Raw genomic sequence first — 20,137 nt, 5'->3', positions numbered from 1 at the left:
TCTACTCACTCTCTGCTTACTCTTAAGAGAGAGTCCGATACACATGTCTAAACACACTTAAAATGCCTTCACTAAACAGTGCTACTCTTCCAGAGAAGTAGATGGGGTCATGGAATGGGCCACCCAAATATCTCAGGCGAAGCTGCTTCAGTACAGAAAAGAACTATCCACTGACCTCTGGGCCCTAGTTGTCACTCACCACCCCACACAGGAATCTACTCAGGGTATCCTCAAACAATTACAACCCATATTTGTTGGGGACCACATCGTGAAATAAATCTTTCCCACACCCCCTCTTCTGGCCTTCAGACAACCCCCAACCAGGCTCATCATCAGAAGAAAGCTCCCCACAGAACAGGAGACGCCACCTAAAATGGTACCAGACTCTTAGAACAGACGCAAAATCTGCAGACATACCTCTGTGCTACGTTGATTGTATCTTCCGCAACACACTTTTCAAAATTCATAGGTCCTTCATGTGCTTATTACGACCTGTGGTATACCTCATTCACTGCATCGAGTACCCCAGCAACAACTATGTGGGTGAAACCAAAGAATCACTGGTCTCTCAAATGAACTCATAGAAAAATGATAGAAGACAAAATCACCATATCACCTGTGGACAAACACTTCACAAAGTGAGCACTCGATATCTGATCTTTTAGTTCTTCTCAGAGGAAACCTGTGTTAACACCTTCAAAAGGCAAGCCTGGAAACTTAAATTCATAACTCTACTAGACATTAAAAAAGCATGGACTCGACAGGGGCTCTGGTTTTATGGCACATGTCTGTTTATAATAAACTCCATTGCCTGCTAACCCATAATTGCCCACTTCTTTTTAAGTGATCTCCTACAACAAGGGTTCTCAACCTTTTTCTTTGAAGCCCCCCTCAACATGCTAGAAAAACTCCAAGGCCCAGTGTGGGAAGGGGAGGCCAGGCCAGGGTTTGGACGGTGGGGCATAGGCATAGTTTGACTTCTATTTTGGGGGAAGGGCCAACAGGGCTCGGGCCAGTGCTGCACAGCAGGGTCCAGTGAGGGACTGGAACCTCCAGCCCCTGACTCACCTCATCAGGCCACCCACCTGTCTGAGTGCCAGTCGCTACTCCCAGATGGCTCTGCTGTGCCTGGAGATGCCTGGGCAGCTCTGACTGGCTGGGTGAGCAGTGAAAAGGAGGCTGGGAGCTGAGGAGCAAATGGGGGAGATGCCACGGTTGCCCACTCTGACACCACTAATCAGAGGTGCAGAGCCGCTCACTGCCTGGCTCTGTCTTCCTGTCTAAGATCTGGGCTGTGCTTGTGCTTATGGCTTGTGCCCTCTCAGCTCTGCCCATGGGCTCAAGCTTTCTGCTCCTGGCTGCAGAAGGGTTGGGGGGAGGGGGGTTTCAGCCCCACACTGCTCCCGGCTGCAGGAGGGTTGGGGGACTTAGGGTTTTATCCCCACACTGTCCCAGCTTCAGCCCCATGGTGATGCTGGGGCTCGGGGCACCAGGTTTCAGTGATGGGGCTCCATGGCCCCCTGAAAGGGCTTGCATACCCCCAGGGGGCCACAGACCGATGTCCTACAACATGTATTACCACTTCTGCTTAATAATCTAGCCCGACTTGTATTTAGCTCAGGTACTGATTCCTTCCCCAGACCTGAAGAACTCTGTGAAGCTTGAAAGCTTGTAATTTCCACCAACAGAAGCTGGTCCAATTTAAAAAAAACAACCAAAAAACCTCGCCTACCTTACCACTAACTGAAGTCACCTTTGCTGAAATCTGTATTCATGTAACCAGAACATGCCTTTTAAAGCCATAACATTTCCACGCATTAAAACACTTGAGTGAAAACAGTGATACTATACATGAGATTGAAGATGAATAAATAATGTAGACAACACAAAATATAGCCCCATGCCTTTCTATTAATATGAATGTGCCGGTATGAAAGTACTGACCAAGCGACTACATTGCAGGATTTTGTGAGTCTCTCTCTCTCTCTCTCTCTCTCTCTCTCTCTCATTGTGTGATTGTTAGTCTGCAATCTAGATTCTGCTGTCTAGAGAAACTTAATTCCATGGAATTAAATCTCTGTGTGGAATTCTCTTGCACATATACTTTGGTTCTTTGTGGAGTGTTGGGATTCAGAATAAGAATCCCTGATAGTAAGGGGAGGGATTTCCCATCTTTGTTTCCAAAAGCTGAATCAGTAGCAGTTAGTAGTTGGGTTTTGGTTTTTTGGTACACATTGGCTACATGAAATTAAAATTAAATTAAACATTTAATACATTTCCGAATGACTCCATTTCAGATGAACAGACGTTCCCTTATTAACACATTCTTCTGATAAAAGTATGTATGCAATAGAGTGGCTTGTTCTTTAGAAACCACGAGACAGATTATTAACTGAAAATTGGCCAATGGTCTCAGGCGACCTCCCCAGTACTGAGATCTATTTCGAACTTTAGATGTGCATCAAACATCGTTGTGTATCCATGTACATTTTTTTTAAAAAAATCCACAACTGTGTGCATATATTATGGCATTTGCCTTAATATTCCTCTTCTTGCACTGAAGTGATATATGCTGTTTATTTGAGATTTGGTGGTGTTTTTCTTTAATCAAATCTGTGCCCTGTGAGATGCATGGACTGGCTGGCACTAATGGCATCTCATGTATTTATCATTATATCTAGAACTCTTTGTTTTGAAACAAAAATGTATGTAGTTGTGGTACATATGTGACTTTGGCAGGCTAAATGTGAGCCTTAGTGGAAATTTGTATTCTTCATTGTTGATTTGTGATGTACTTTAAAGTTTCTTTATACATTTTGAAGACATGGAAGATTGGAGGTTTGGTGTTAGAATAGTTATTGCAATTACATAAGTAACAATTTTCTCAGCACTCATTTGTGGTAGGAGGTCATGCTGATTGATAATGAAACACTTCCCCGTCCCTGTCTTCAACTGATGGCTGGGAAAGATGCAGAGCCTGTTGTTCTGTTATGTCTCGTTCCTACTCCATTCTGAACTTTTAGGAGTCTTAATAAAGACACTGGATTTATGACTTATTACAATAGTCTGTAAACCGCTATCCCTTCTTTTTGTCCTATGCCTATAGGCTAACTGGCCACTTCACCTTGAAGAGTTCCTTAGAATATGAGCTGTTTGTTCAATCTTGTGTTTAGCTGTGATGCACACTCAGTACTTTTCCCAGACCTGAAGAAGAGCTCTGTGTAGCTCGAAAGCTTGTCTCTGTCAACAACAGAAGTTGGTCCAATAAAACATGTTATCTCATTTACCTTGTCTCTCTAATATCTTGGTACCTACATGGCTGCAACATCACTGCGTGCAACTTCTCTTAGTATGAGAGAAGCAATGGCTGCCAGGTCAACTGTTTGATTTTTCACTTGTTGCTCTTCCTATAAGGAATATGCTTGACTGCGTTCTGTTGTGGTTGTCACAAAATAGACCGTTCTCCAATGCTCCTGTAGTCTGTTCATCTAATTGTTTTGTGTTGGCAAGGGACTTTGTATTTAGCCAGCATACTTCTTGGCTTCCTGTTGAAATTCCAAGGTTGATAAAGAAAGGAAAGCATAATCACGTAACACTTTGATACTAGTGTAATGTAGGACTTCAGTGATCGTTAAGAACATTCATTTCTTGAAGCCTGTCTGACAAGGAACTTATAAAGGAAACTTTTTTTTTTGTTCTTTTAGTCAGATAAAAGTAGTCATCTTTCAGCCCACACCTTGAATGCCATATGCAATTCTGGTTGCCCCATCTCAAAAAAGATATTGAAATTGGGGAAGGTACAGAGAAATGCATTAAAAATTAGCTTCCATATGAGGAAAGATTTAAAAGGAGTGGGATTTCTCATCTTGAAAAAGAGATGACTAAGGCGTGATATGAGAGAGGTCTATAAAATCACGAATGGTGTGGAGAAAGTAAATGAGTGTTTTGTTTATCCTTTCTCATAACACAAGAACCAAGGTGACCCAATTAAATGAATAGGCAGCAAGTTTTAACATAAGGAAGTACTCTTCACACAGTGCAGAGTCAGCCTGTGAAACTCATTGCCAGGTGATGTTGCAAGAGCCAAAAGTATAACTGGATTCAAAAAAGAATTAGACTAATCCGCCATGAACTTATCTAACAATGGCAATTAGCCAAGATGGTCAGTGACACAATCCCTCTAACTGCCAGAAGCTGGGAGTGGGTGACAATGGATCACTCAAAAATTTCCCTGTTTTGTTCATTTCCTCTGAAGAATCTGGCATTGGCCACTGTCAGAAGACAGGGTAGTGGATTAGATGGTTTGACCGATATGGCTGCTCTTACATTCTTAATATATTTTGGAATTAGTGATTAGTAAAGTTTCATAAGAAAGCAAAGCCTGATGGAACCAAACCAGTTACCCCATTTCTGAACACTTAGGCTTGATCTACACTAGCAATTTAAGGTGGTAGAATGTTATTTTTGTGCACCAACTGCCATGAGATGTGTATATTTTCCCCTCCCCTGCTTCATAGTTTTCCAGAACTGTAGTGCTTGCCTTGTCTGTCTATTGCTGGTCTAGGGATTGCTGTACTGCACTGCTTTGAGGGAATAAACTAACCTTTGAAAGACTGCTAAAGTCTGTTTCTAGTTTAGCATTTCCAGAGCCTTGATGTCCTGGATTATCAGTCATTTCCATGATTTCAGTTCCCCTCCTCTATATTATCCCATTGCACCTCTAAAAGAGTAGTGATTCTGTAAAGGGACAGTCTGCTTTCTGTTAACTGGAATTTTTTAAAATATAATTTAGTACTATATCCTGTCTAACTGTATGAATATTGATAAATATTCATTTATTTGCTTCCTCTTTTTAATTTGCGCTGAAGCAGAGCTTTAAATGTCTTCCCTCCCCCCCATGGTGATCTCTTCCTTATGGGTTTGCCAGCTACCAGATGTTTACACATGTATTATCCAAGTTCTCTTTGTAAGTCAGATCACTCTTCTTTCACACAACCTTCATGGGTATCTGAGGAAGCTCTGGTTCTGTTGCAGTTATAATTAGAAGGGAGCCCCAACAATCTCTTGTATTCTTCTCTAATCTCCCTAATGTTCCTTCTTTGTATCAACATGGTGGCAGGAATGTCCTAGAAGATGATTCCTATGACCTGGATAGCTGATTTTTCTTGCCTCTAGAATGTTTCAGGACAGCTTCCTTCTGCTGTGAAATGCATTTTCATATCTTTTGGTCCTGCTGGTGCTGCTTCTAACAGGGTTCTGTGCACCTCAATGATCATTTCAGTTTCAGAAAGGATCTCCTTGATAGCAGATCTGATGGTTTAGAAGGTGTTTTTCTTTCCAGCCCTGCTCACTGTTTATTTTTCCATTGTGCTGGGGGGAAACTTCCTCAAATTTTCAAAACAAGAAAAAGTTAAATTTAGTTCTCAGGTGTTGCTTTGTGAGTATGGGAGATAATGTACTGCTTTTTTCAGGGGAAGAGGGAGAGGATGTGAAGTGATTGCCTAAGTACAGGAGTTTTTGTCCGACCACATTTTAATTATTCATTTCTTTTTAACCATTCTATAAGGAAAAACTCTGAGATAGAGTAAAAATATTATTATTAATCCATGGGCCTGGTAGAGTGCAGGAAGTTGTGAAAAATCCATTTATATCAAGGAAACTTGGATAAGCAGAATATTTAATAAAGAGTAGAAAAAATCATGGTTTTTTTTTTTTTTTGTAAGAGACTTGAAAGAGTCACACATGAGAAGATTTTGATGTAAATACATAAAACGCTAAGAGAACACTCCAGAAGTAAAAGGTGCTCCTTGCTATATTCATAAGGCTTAGGAAGTGGGGTTTACCAGTGAGCCATATCTGAATTCCTAATCTGCTAAAGAAATCTCCTAGAATTGTTATAAAACTTGTTATCCTAGGCACAAATATCTACTCTGGTCTTCACCATGATGACAAAACTGTTTTAGTTACCCATATCTAATAAATGAACCAGTAACCTTTTGTACGTTGCCTCATACATACTACGGCAAAAATTGAGTAAAGTCAAAATCTGAACTTTGCCCCTTGTGTGTGTACGTTGATGAATTATTTATTAACATGATCACATGCTACTCTTGGCTAAACTCCTGGTTTGCTACAGACTGCTTGATCAAACTGAGGAGTAATTTCCAACAAATGGAAATCAACATCTCTCCTCTAGAAGAAGACGTGAACTCTGTGTAGCTTGATGGCTTGTCTCTTTCACCAGCAGAAGTAGGTACAGTAAGATATCTCGCCCTCCTTGTCTCCTCTCATATCCTGGGACCAACTAGCTAAAGCAACACTGCAAAAATCACTCACTCCTGTTGTATGTTCTCTTAATGTTAACCAAATGGTTAGATGAAAGTATACATTTTGGGATAGTTTGGTAGTGCGTAGGACAACTCTTCTACATTGTCCCCATTAGAAATGGCCCCATGCTGATTGTTCAGTACCTCCAGTAGAGTATGAGAGCGCCCCATCTTAATCAAGATTACTTGTACAGGAGTAATCTAAACAATATTGTTGACTGATTAAGTTCACATACTTTAACTAAAAATGTTAGCTCATAAAAGAAGCTAGAGTCCAACCAACGTTGTATAATCTACTTGTTGGATGTTGCTGAACACTTGAGCTGCGTGTATTGTCAAGGCAAAAACTGTGATGAACACGGTTTTTAACTGAACGTGGTCTATGCACAGTTTAGTTGCAAGTGTGAATGAGCATCAAAAGTTCAGCTGCACCAGATGCTGATGCTACTTGCTGACAACAGGTAGTGTCTGTAAAGTTGACAGTCCGAAAAGTTAGTAGAGAAAGTCAAAGGGAAGTGGGAGCAAATTTGCAGAAATGCCATAAAGATTTAGTGTCAGGACATGCGAAAAAGACTGTGTGGAGTGCTATCTTCTTCTGCCACTTATTTGAGCATCAGAGCATACTTTATTTGCTTTCAGGATCACTGTGCCAGGCTTAGCCTGGCTAATATTCCGTATGCACTACAAAAAGGATTATAGCAGGAAATGTGCATGAAGTGGAGAGGAGAATGCTTAATTTATAACTAGAATGGCTTCACCCTCCAGTGTCAATGGTGGAAAAAATTGGTTATTCGTTATTCCTGATGGTGGAGGGTTAGCCCCTTGTGTGAGACACGAGCTGCTCCAAGACTACGGAGATAGAGTATCCATGAGAGCCAGCTTTCAATCTGTTCTAGAAACTGCCTTTCAAAACATGAGACTTTGGATAGCTTCACACTAGCTTTTTTTTTTTTTTTTTTTTTCCCCCCCGTTCCTTTTTGTAGATGTCTCATTCAGCCCCAGATGAGGAAGACTGGGTGGAAGGTAGTTGCTAAAGGGTATGCACTTTTATTTTGGCATAGTGATGGGGAAGTGTATAGAGCAAGGCAGTGGTGCAGAGGGAAACAAGGGAGGGATGAAGGGGTGGATTTAAAAAAAACACAAAACTCTGGAACCTCCAGAATATATGCATAACATCTCCAGTCACTACTTGTATATTTTATCCTGCCCCCTCTCTTTTCTGCAGCTTCTCTATTTAGATTGTAAGCTGTTCAAGTCAGGGACTTATCTTAGATCTATCATTCTTTAAATGATATATAAATGATTAGGTTAAAAATGCAACAGCCTCAAATGGATAAATTAAAAAAAAATGCTATTACCAAAAATAGTCAGTTTGACGTTTTTTCTTGCAGTCTTAGAGGGAGTTTGTTTGTTTGTTTGAGTTAATAAAAGGAATATCCTATGCAACCCTGCAATATCAGCACATTCCCTCTGGTTCAGGGAACCAAGAATATTCCGTGCTAAGAAACAAGAACAATGTCCTATCTGCAGCGATTTACCCAGGGTGGATAAAAATCAATATTCAATCAATCTTTTTGCAAAAGCCTAAATTTGTTATCCCTCAAAACATTTTAAATATAGAATACTTCGGCTGTATCCATGTGCCTCTATCAAAAACTTTGAGTTAAAGGCTGTTTTTCCTGCATGAAGACACAATTGGGGGGGCGAGGGGAATCTAACTGAGATCAAGCATTATAAATATGGCACAATAGGCCACACGTATTAAGGGCTTTATCCTGGTTATAAACTTATTTTTGCGCTATTTGTATGGACTGCTTGCCCTGTCTTACTATGCTAGTGAATGATAACTTACATTATTGTCAGAAATGTGGTTTTTATGGTGGATTATTTATGAATTTCAAAATGTTAGTGTTCAGAATAGAATTGGCAGTTTGTTGTGGGAGTATTTATCAATTACATTTTTATCAGTACTGCTGGATTTATGATTTTTTTTTTATTGCTCAATATAATCAATAGAAGCAAACATCTGGTTTTAAAAGTAAAGTTTTATTAGGCATTTAAGAATGTTAACATTTAAAAATGTTTTTTCCAAATGCTAGAGATAAGGATTTAAATAGATTTAGATTATCCTATGATATATTAATTTCCGCTATGAACCTGGGTTTAGAATAAATTATATCATTTGAACAGTAACACAGACAGCTGCAGTAGGCAGAATCTTTCATTTACAATCTTTTTTTTTCTTTTTCTTTTTTTTTTTTTTAAAGCAGTGCACTCTATATTCTTAATGAGAGAGTGACTCTTAGCTTTTTAGTTTCAGGGTCCAGCTTAGACATAAGGGTTTCTGCATGTCCATCTGCAATGTGAACAACTTCAGAGTCATCTGCTGGTACTACCAGCAGTGCTGCAACTTAACTTATGTCAAATAGTAAATTACTTGTATATCAAAAAAGACTTTTTTCATTGTCCAGTAAAAGCATGCATGATTTTGTAGCCAAGAACAGCAAATTCCAGCAAGACTCTATAGATGGGGAAAAATAGTTTGGTTCATTTATGTGACACATTCTCCCTTTTTGTCTTGTTCAGAACAAATATTTAATTGACACATTTCAGTCATTACAACCAGGCTGAGCAGACATTTCTGGAATGTATGAAAAGGTAATTGAACAATGTGCAGAAAAATTGATGGGGAACTCATTAGTCTGAGTCTTGATGAGTGGAACAATGTACACAATGATCCAGTAATATGTATTTGTATGACAACAGAAGATGGTGTTGTCTATTTTACAGAAACAATTGACACATCAGGAAATGCCCATGAAGCAGAATATTAAGAGACGTAGCAGTAAATGCTATAACAAACTGATCACAAATTCAAGTGTCAAGTGCATTGCTTTGTCACATACAATGCTGTAAATGTAGCAGAGAGTAGACGAAATCTAGAAGAAGATAATGAAGGGAACCTGAAACTTATAATGTGGGGATAGTGCTCATCTGATGCATCTTGTATTTAATTTTTTTCCTACAACTGCAGGAATAAAAGAAATTGTTGAAACTGCAAAATAGTTATGTAACAACCCTTTGCTTCATCTTCACTGAGAGCAGCATGATCCAAGGTAATTTTCCACCATGATGTACGGTGGAATTCAGTGATTGACAGTTTTGAGCTATTTATTAAGAACTGACCTGTTCTGATGACAATTCATGAAGAAAATTGTGACAAAATAGATGGAATGATCACAACCGAAGTAGTCAACATTGGACTGAAGAGAAATGTTGACGGTATGGTGAATATACTGAAATGTGTTTCCATAGCCTTGGACAAACTGTAGAAAGATTGCTAATGCTGTTGAAATTTGGAAAGAACTTTGAGATATTGAAGAAAGAAAGAAATACCCAACAACAAAGTTAAATTGTAGGCAGTAAGGAAGTGGATGGATCAAATACTTACTCCACCTCATTTTCTTGCCAATATTCTTAACCCAAAGTACCAGGGTAGATGCCCAACTGCTGAAGATGCTGCTGCAATGGCATGGGCATCTAATAATCAATCATGCCAACCATAATACATTTCAGGGGTGGTGAACCATTACAGCATGATGTTTAAAAGAAAGTCACTCCACTGTAACGGTGGAAATAGCTAGCTTGTACCTGGAACTAGAGTTTGTGGAAATGCTAAATCAGCTTTTGACAGCAAGTAGCCTCTTGTGCAGGCACAGAAAGGATTTTTCCCCCACCTCATTTGGACTAGTTCATTCAAAGTGGAGACACCTGGAGTTGCAAAGGCAGGAAAACTTCTCTCTTCTGGTCTAGGAGTACAGACAAGGTGGGAGGTGACAAGATCTACTAGTTTTAAGTCTGAAGTACAGCCTAAGTAACTTAGATTATTTCATTTTCAGTAGGTGCTTAATCTCTAGTCACTTTGTTAGGCACATTTGAAAATTTTCACTGGCTGACTTGAATTAATCAATTTAATTCACTGACCACAGTTAATACCTCTATTCCTTTAATAAATCATTTAGTTGTAAATGTGAAGCGTATTTTGATAAGTTTATATATTCAAAACACTTAAGGTTGTTTAGTTTAATAAAAAATAAGCATTATATGATATGTTTAATTTAGTTCCAGTTACCATCCTAATTAGCTTGACACAAATTGTTAGCAAAATGTTAACTATCTAGTAAATAAGCAAAATCATTTACATTTTTCTGACATACTAAAATGTACCATGACTAAGAAAATATTGAGCTATGTAATTGCTTAAATAATGTATATAGTTACAGGGTACCCTCCTAGGCAGCAAAAAAAGCAAATCTAGTGTAAAGTCTCTAGTTGTAAATCAACATGGTTTAATGGTTATATCGACCAATCAGAATGCCCCTTTCTTTGGAAAATAACTGAAGTGCAAATGAAAATTGTTGAAAATTGATTTAAGTCAAGGCTTTCCACTTGGCAGTTTAAATCCTGATGTAAATTGCTGACTTTACCACAAAATGTGGTGGTCCATATGCTTGAGCCATTCCTCTTGTCTTTTCCTGCCCCAAAACTGAAGGGATCTCTAAGGAAATATACATTCATGTGAAAGGGGATCTTTCCTGGTCTACTGTTTTTTATATTTGCTGTTTTGGCATGACTTCTAACATGTAAATTTAAAAAGTTTACTTGCCTTGTGAGGGACGGCAAAGAGGTCTCTAGAGAATTTGAAGCAATGGAGTATGCTGTTATAATACTGACTCTTGTAGAAATGCTAAATAACTGGAGTTAACTTTCCATTGTCTTGCAGTCTTTTACATGTTGTTCATGACTTCAAAATCACCAGTTGGCTTCCATTTCCCAACAAGATTAGAGTTTCATATTTAGTTTCCAGTGGGCTGCTGAATAGCTAAGTTTGGCATATGTTGGCAAAGTGATTTTTAGAAATGGATGGTAAATACTGCCTGACTGGTTTAAATTTAAATTTTTCATTGAGAAGCTTTCACTTCTAGTGATTTATGAACAGCTTTCAGTTAGGCAACCTGGATGAAATCAAACTCTGAGCTGTTTCTCCTGTTGTAATTTTCCAAGTTAAGTTTCAAGTCTTTCCCTTGTTTGTGGGTTTGATTGTAGTATAAAGGCTTTTTCTAAACTGTACCTGGTTTATCCGTCCTGCTTGGGTCAGTCCTTAATTTTTGTTTTTTCTCTTAAGTCTGTTTCTATTGTGTGCTTTCTGGGCAGAGTTTGTTTTAGAGTTCTCTGAACAGTTCACAGTTGGTGACCTCTCCTCTCTGAAGGGAATGCTGATGAATAGGCCACTGCTTGAGAAGACTTTGGCTCTCATCCTCTTCTTGCCAGGCCCTCGTTTTAAAATGAGATTAAAGTTGTATCAAAGTTATAGTATGGAGCTAAAAGTTTCAGTTTCAGCTTACTGTTTCTGCTATTAGATATATTATAGTATAGGGATTTCAGGTAGTTGGCTCAATCATTTGTAATCTGTTTTCCCTTTAGTTTTATTTAATGTCTGTCAGGAGCTACTTCTATGGACAGCTAGCTTCTTGCGCTGTCAGAAAAATGAAATCCAGTTAATGCTCTCCCAGGCCCTCCATGGGCAGCAAGCTATGATATCTCCAAAAACTTCACCTTGCCCGCTTTCATAATCCGTTAGGGAATGTCTTTCCTCCAAAGGCGAATAACAAGAGCATTTATGCAGAATAGAGATTTGCTTAATGTTTCAAAATGACATTTAAAAAAAATCAAAATGTTTAGAGCCCCTTTTTTTTAAAGCAATCTGGATAAACTTCAGCTATGCATGGCTAGTATATCATCACCTATCCACCTGTTTATAATTGCTCAGCTATGTGGATGACCCAGTGGTATTCCAGGTATATATTATTTATTTCCACTTTTCTCAGAAGGGGAGGACCAGAAAACACCAAGCATGAGTCACTGGTACTGCTGTGTGTAATCCTCAGTTGAAAACCATAGTGCAATGAATAGAGTGCAGAGCAATAAAGATGAGGCTGTGCATCTCATTTTAAGCTGTAAATTCATATACACCTTAGTTTGTACTGATAGAGAGCGGTACAATTTGGTGCTGTTCTGTGGCTGCATGAAACAATTGGTGGCTTGGGTAGAAATCCTAGGAGAAGTGGAGAAGGGTTCACATTTGATGCTAACTGGTATCTTGGTGTAAAACAATCTTTTCAACAACACCTATGTTTTAAATAAGATGCAAAGACTTAAGCTTCCCACTTCTGGCACAGTTCTGAATTCTGAAGATCGCATTCCTTCAGTAAACCTATGTGTGCCTATTAGCTCTTTATCATGGCTAGAATTTTTCTTCCTTTTGACAGGAGTTTGAATATCTTTCCCATTCTATGAAACATATTTAACCATATACCAACCATTAAATCACAGAAGCAAATATTAGCTTGATGTTCTAGAGTGTTTCATATTGAATCTTGCCCCAGGCACAAATCTGAAATGTTTGGGCCATAAACTAAAGAAACTTTATCTTTACAAACAAATCTAAATTTAAACTTGTACTGTAAAAATCAGTTGTCATATCCAAGTATGTCAGAATTTGTCTACCTTTTAAGGAATTTCACTTATTATCAAAGATTTAAAAACCAGGTCATACAGTGAAACAATAATTGTTTTCTATAGGGATTATTGATAATAGGATGAATTGATTGGCCAAACCTAAAAACAGATTGCTTGTCCACATCTGAATCCCTCGCCAACCTAGCTTCTTGACTCAATGAAAATAAAATAACAAAAATGAGTTAAATACAAATTCAGCACACTTCTCCCTCTAGTCATCTAATGGGAAAACTGCATATGGAGTAGTGAGGAACTCCTTGTCCTCCTTAGCTAATTAGTGACCTTGATGTAATAGGCATCTCTCTTCACTCAGACTGATGGAGATCCTACCATTTTTGGTTTAGCGTCTTCAAGGTGAGGTTTTTATTTAAAGATGGCATTTTAAAATGCTCTACAAAAGGGATTCTAACACTAGTTCTTATTCAGAGAAATATGGGAACGATCACCTAACCAGGTCAAGGTAATCCCATTGTAATCTGGCAGTACATCTTTAGAAAAATTTTGGACAACACATTGCAGGCACTACTCCTTATCAAAAGAAATATTTTGATTACTTAATTTATAACCTCTGGGGGCCTTAATCAAAGGCTAATGAGAGAAAAGGGTGTGTCTAGAGAGTGGAATATGGGAGGGGAGGGTTTTGAATGTTTGAAACTATTCATTTAATTTTGCTTTTGTTACTGGGTTTTGAAATGTGTAGAAATCTCTAAGGGCTAGTCTACACTAGAAGCACTATAGTGTGTCTAAGGAAGACACACTCTGAGCCCTCGTCCAGACTAACCTGCGGCATCGGCGGGTTAAAATCGATTGCTCGGGGATCGATATATCGCGTCTAGTCTGGACGCGGTGTATCGATCCCCGAGCGCGCTTACATCGATTCCGGAACTCCATCAATCCGAACGGAGTTCCGGAATCGACACGGAGAGCCGCGGACATCGATGCAGCGCCGTCCAGACTGGTGAGTACCTCGATTTTAGAAATTCGACTTCAGCTACGTTATTCTCGTAGCTGAAGTTGCGTATCTAAAATCGATTTTAATTCCTAGTCTGGACGTGGCCTCAGTCCTATCGACATAATAAAACCATTTCCTCTTGAGGCGGTAGCTGACATAGTGCTATACACACACCGATGCTTAGGTTAGTGTAATTGACGTCACTCGGAGGATGACTTATTCCCACCCCTGAATGACATAAACTATAGTGACATAATCTGTAGTGTAGACAAATCCTAAATCTTCAGGGGAGGCAAATTAATGCAGGTGATGATTATGCATTACCTTGTGCTTCGCAGAGCACTGCATAGAGAGTTTGGTTCTTTTAGTGCTGAAAACCAGTTCATGTATTTGGCATTCAAACCTACATTTGACCACCCCACTTGAAAAGTCTTGAAAGATCATCTTTAGCTTCAAGATAGGCTCATGAAACCTTAGATGGAAAAGTTTGCTTTCCCATAAGATTTTAAAGAGACTTCCTATAGAGATTAGATAGAGAAGTCTCCCCTGGCATAGTACATTCATTCTGTTTGGGAGTGGGGGTGGTCTTTCTCTTTGGAACTCCTCAAACAATTAGGATCAGATATGGATATTTGGTGGGATTTGTCTATAAAAAGAAGTTGGAATGCAGACGTATGGAGGAGAATGCAAGGGCAGTAGCTGGAGGCAGAAACAGCCATTTAGATTCAATAGATAGCCCTATAACAAAAATCTGCTTTGTATTGTAAGGTGTCATAAAATTTTACCAACGCAAGGACTTAATGTAGTTTGTTTTTGTTTACAGCTTATCATTCATGAAGGAAAGTGAAGTGCCCTACTGTTGTCCTTAAGTGGCTGGGATTCTTAAGGATCTGAAACCAGAAGTTAACTCTGCTCATTTTAAATTATAGAGGCTTTCCCTAAATCAGTCTTCCTTGTTTTTGTCTCCCAGTGTGAAAGATAGTAAATACCACATGCTCATTCTCTAGCTCTACAAAAGATCCAAGGCACAGACTTTTCTTTTGTGCTGAAGCTTGATTTCTGTTCTTTGGTTTTCTAGGCAGTTCTTTCATTCTCTCATCTCTATTCTGTCTCCTGTCCAATTTCACTGTGTTGTGCGCTTCACCGGGAGGAAAGGTGGTGAGTAGTGCCACTGTTTATATCCCTCTCCTGCAGACCGCTTCCAGTCAAAGAGTAAGCCTGTTAAAAGTACTTGGTTTTGCAGGGTAGCTCCTTAGGATCATGTTTTAACTTCACAACTGTTTTTTCTCTGGTCTCCCCCCATAGATGAAAGGGAAGCGGCACTGTTTCCTTCTCCAATGAGCTGCAGAAGTGACTGACTGGACTAGGAAAGGAATCATTTGCAATCCTCTCCCCATACCATCACATATGTGTTGATCTCTCGTCACATTCCAGACACCTGGGAAAAGTTCTCCATATTCTATTTAATCATAAGTTATAAGTAGGGCTGTCAAGTGATTAAAAAAATTAATCGTGATTAATCATACTGTTAATAGAATACCATTTATTTAAATATTTTTTGATATTTTTCTACATTTCCAACTATATTGATTTCAGTTACAACACAATACAGATTCTACAGTGCTCACTTTATATTTATTTTTTATTACAAATATTTGCACTGTAAAAAAAACCATTTTTCAATTCACCTAATATAAGTACTGTAGTGCAGTCTCTTTATCATGAAAGTTGAATTTACAAACATGGAATTATGTACAAAAAAGCTCTGCATTCAAAAACAAATGAATGTAAAACTTAAGAGCCTACAAGTCCACTGAGTCCTACTTCTTGTTCAGCCAGTTGTTCAGGCAAAAAAGTTTGTTTACATTTGTAGGAGATAATGCTGCCCTCTTCTTGTTTACAATGTCACCTGAAAGTGAGAACAGGCATTCACATGGCACTGTTGTAGCTGGCATTGCAAGATATTTAGGGCCAGATTCGTTTAAGATTCATATGTACCTTCATGCATTTACTACCATTCCAGAGGACATGCTGATGATGGGTTCTGCTTGATAACGATTCAAATCAGTGCAGACTGACACATGTTCATTTTCATCATCTCAGTCAGATGCCACCTACAGAAGGTTGATTTTCTTTTTTGATGGTTCAAGTTCTGTAGTTTCTGCATCAGTGTTTGGTCTTTTAAGACGTTTGGAAGCATGCTCCACACCTCATCCCTTTCAGATTTTGGAAGGCACGTCTGATTCTTAAACCTTGGTTTGAGTGCTGTAGCTATCTTTAGAAATCTCACCTTGGTACCTTCTTTCATTTTGTCAAATCTGCAGTGAAAGTGTTCTTAAAACGAGTAACGTGCTCGGATCATCATCCGAGACTGCTATAACATGAAATGAATCGCAGAATGCAGGTAAAACAGAGCAGGAGACATACAATTCTCCCTCAAGGAATTCAGTCACTAATTTAATTAACACATTTTTTTAACGAGCATCGTCAGCATAGAAGCATGTCCTCTGGAATGGTGGCCGGAACATGAAGAAGCATAGAAATGTTTAGCATATCTGGCATGTAAGTACCTTGCAATACCAGTTACGAAAGTGCACTGTGAATGCCTGTTCTCACTTTCTGGTGACATTGTAAATAAGAAGTGGGCAGCATTATCTCCTGTAAATGTAAACAAACTTGTCTCTTAGCGTGGCTGAACAACAAGTAGGACTGTGTGCACTTGTAGGCTTTAAAGTTTTATGTTTTGTTTTTTGAGTGCAGTTATGTAACAAGAATACCTACATTTGTATGTTGCACTTTCACAATAAAGAGAATGCACTACAGTACTTGTATGAGGTGAATTGAAAAATACTACTACTTTTGTTTATCATTTTACAGTGCAAATATTTGTAATAAGTGAGCACCCTCAACTTTGTATATTGTGTTGTAATTGAAATCAATATATTTAAAAATGTAGAAAAAACATCCAAAATATTTAATACATTTCAACTGGTATTCTATTGTTTATCAGTGCTACTAAACTGCGATTAATTGCAATAATTTTTTTAATCGAGATGAATTTTTTCAAGTTAATTGCGATTAATTGACAGCCCTAGTTATAAGAGATTTTTCTCTTAATATTGTGAAAGTAAGGCTGGGCTGCAGTGAATGTACTTCCCGTCTGTTTCCCTGTGTCATGAGATCTCCTTTTATTGTAAGATATATATAAAACTCAGAGGGGGTTTTGCAGTCCCTCCTCCCCCCCGCCACACCTCTTTTTTGCTCCTAGTTTTTTATATTGTAGTTCACCTATTGCCTATTCTGTTTCCCTATAACAGTTTATGGACAGTTGGAGAATTAGTTAGATAGTAATACTGCAAGTACCCAAGCTACTGAGGGGAAGGGGTTTCTAGTAATTTTTTTAAACCTCTACTTAAGTTTGAACAAGTGGGAAGAAGGATCTTTAATAAACATTCACTAACCATCTTCCTTTCAAATAAGGGCTGAAAGAACACAGTCTCTGGTTTTCTGATCCTCCGGAAAATATATGATTTGATATTTCTGAGGTACATAATAATTAAAAAAAAAAAAAAAAACCCACCTTTCAGCTTTCCCTGATCCCTATATATAAAAGTAGTTTTCTTTTGCAACTTCCTACTCCCATCTATCTCTAGAAGCAAGTGCTGAGTTATTGCATTCAAAGGTGTTTAAAGGCCCATATATTCAATCTTTTAACTGATTTTTAGGAAGCCTTTTGATACTGTGGAATTACCAGCTGATAGAGAACCGTACAATCCCAATATTTATAAAGGTTTTTGAAGGGTTAGTGGATCTGCAACTCCTGACATCTTTATCCTGCATAAGGTAGATATTTATGGCTAGGTAATGGATATTTGAAACTACTATGTGTAATAGACATGATTTACCTTTCACAAATCCATGCTGATTTGCCTGAAAAACTGGATTATTTAAATGAAATAACTGCTGGCTTGAGTTATTGAGAGAGGAGCCAATAAAAACTTTCAACAAAGTTAACATTATTATATAAACTCTGGGGCAGGTAATAAATTAAAGAATAGTTATATAACGAGCAGAGAGCATTAAAGGTATGGGTGTTCAGGGAAGCTGCACAGAGGCTGTCTGTGTTGGGACTGTAATGGTCCTTCGCTTTCCCTCTCGGAGGGAGGCCACTCAGTCTGGTCCTGTCTGGCCAGGACCAGAATCTGCAGGACAGCCAAGAGCCCACAATAGAGCTGGGTGATCAATAGTCAGTCAGGCTTTAGCCTGGGTTTGGGCAGCTCAAGCTGTCAGCCCTTAAACAGAGTCTATAACTGAACTGGGGGCCTGGGCTTGAGGAGGTTCAGGGCTGGCTTTAGCGTGGGCAGAGATCAGGCAGCCAGCAGAGCAAACAGTCTATAAGGGTGCTGGCAAGGGAGGCTCCTTCTTCAGGGCTGGAGCTTTCCTGAACAGTGTAGGCCGTCAGCCACCCTGCGGTGCGGTGACAGAGGGACGTGGGCCCACCTACTCCACTGCGTCCCAGCCTAGGGTCCTGGCAGGGGCAGGATTGTCTACCCCAGGCTTAGGTTCCCCTCTGGGACGTGGCAGAACAGGCGGGGCATCGTCCTTCTCCACACTCTGCCCCAACTGTGCTGCAGGGTCTGCCTTTTATACTTCTGGCCAGGCCCTGGTACTTTCAGCAAGGGGGGTGGGGTGATCTTGGCTCCACCCGCCAAGGGGCATGTAATGGTCCCTTGCTCTCCTGCTTGGAGGGAGGCCACTCGGCCTCACTACAGGACCAGTATTTAAAAAAAAAAAACTGTTTATGTAATTATAAAGTATCATTAAGTTTGCGGATACTAACATTGAGGGAATGGGCAGGACTCGGACTCATGTAGCTGTTGTACAAGTTTAGTGGTATATAGAATATGTTAAATGTAAATAAGTAAATAGAATGTTGGTTAATATACTTGAAGGATAAGGTTAGAGTAACCAACAGGTAACAGATAGATAAGGCCCTCCCATTCTATTTATGAGAAATCGTCTTGAGAACTAGTGAGGTGACACAACTGAAATATTTAAATAAGCTGAATGTTGTTATAAAATGAAGCATGATGAGTTATGATGAGCAATTTCACTTCTTTGCCAAGTGCTCTTATTCAGGGTGTTCCACTGGGTTCAATCTTTTCAACTCCCTTCAATGTGTGAGTGAAGCCACAGGGAGGTGCACTGAGCATCAGTGACATTGGTGTGTTCGTAGTGAACTGGATCTGACTGTAGTCAGCCAGAACCATTTTCCTGCTCTACCAGTGTCTGGTAGCGAGGAGACTACACCACACCTGAACTACTACTAGGGGTTAATTCAGTTTTTAACTTTGTGCCTTGGAGTAAGGCAGTGAATTGATTGTCACAGGATCTGTCTGCCCTGCAATTGGACATGTGATTGCAGCTTGTGTAGGCACACCCATGCCAGCTTTAATCTGGCTAGTGCAGCTAAAAATAGCAGTGAAGATGCAGCAGCGTGTACCCTGGTGAGGGCTAGGAACGTGACTATTATAACAGACTGCCGTGTCTGCTGTAGTTTAGGTTAAAACCAGCTTTCTGTTTAAACTTGATTTTTCTAAGTGCTCTAAAATCCACACAGTTACTTAGCTTGCCCTGAAATGTGGTGACCTGGCATAAGTGTCTCACTTGAGCAGTATGCCCAGAGAAAACCAGGACACAGAGTTTAGGTACATGCCCGCACAGCCTTAACTCTTCCCTCTTTTTGAGCAATGCTCGTATAAGCCCATAACACATACTTTACCTTTTTGCACTGCAGGGAATAAGAAATACCTACATCTGCCCTACACTCTGACACTTAACCACTCCACTGAAAACACCACATCCACTAAATTTTCCCACTCCTTCAACCCCTTTTACAACCCTTGTCTTTATGCACATGCCATCAAGCACTATGCTTTCATTTACCCTTTATTAAATGCATAGACCTCATTCCTCTCGCACCTAGCTGCTGACAGTCCCCATGGCAGGGGGGGTGCCCTGATAGTGACACAACCTGCACAGTACAGCACTGAAATGAGGCATATTGGCTCTCTCAAGATGCACATGCACTTCTTCCCTTTGATCACCCACAGAGGGGTCAGGGAAGAGGGGGCTCACATCTCCCCCAGAGGGCCACAACCACCCAGATCATCTTGTATCACAATGACAGCTCTTCCATGCAGCGCCAACTTATTCCTCCACCATTCAATGCAGCTACGCCTAACACAGTGAATGGAGCTGGAGTGCATGCAGATAATTC

At 39.5% G+C, this 20,137-nt stretch overlaps 1 protein-coding gene across 3 annotated transcripts in view; it reads left to right on the top strand.

Moving 5' to 3' along the window:
• GALNT2 (polypeptide N-acetylgalactosaminyltransferase 2) overlaps nucleotides 1-20,137 on the top strand; it is a 161,093-nt gene that overhangs the window by 40,202 nt on the left and 100,754 nt on the right. Inside the window, exon 1 of one of the 3 annotated variants that reach the window (XM_030556862.1) lies at nucleotides 9,380-9,442. The exons of the other annotated variants lie outside the window; for them this stretch is intronic. The gene's annotated coding sequence lies outside the window, so the exon portion shown is untranslated. Of the gene's footprint in view, nucleotides 1-9,379; nucleotides 9,443-20,137 lie in introns of those variants that run through there. 3 annotated transcript variants of the gene reach the window in all.

This window comes from Gopherus evgoodei, chromosome 3 (assembly GCF_007399415.2).
Source record: "Gopherus evgoodei ecotype Sinaloan lineage chromosome 3, rGopEvg1_v1.p, whole genome shotgun sequence".
NCBI lineage: Eukaryota > Metazoa > Chordata > Testudines > Testudinidae > Gopherus > Gopherus evgoodei.
The sequence above is the reverse complement of the archived record's forward strand: the minus strand, read 5'-3'. Positions and strand labels throughout refer to the sequence as shown.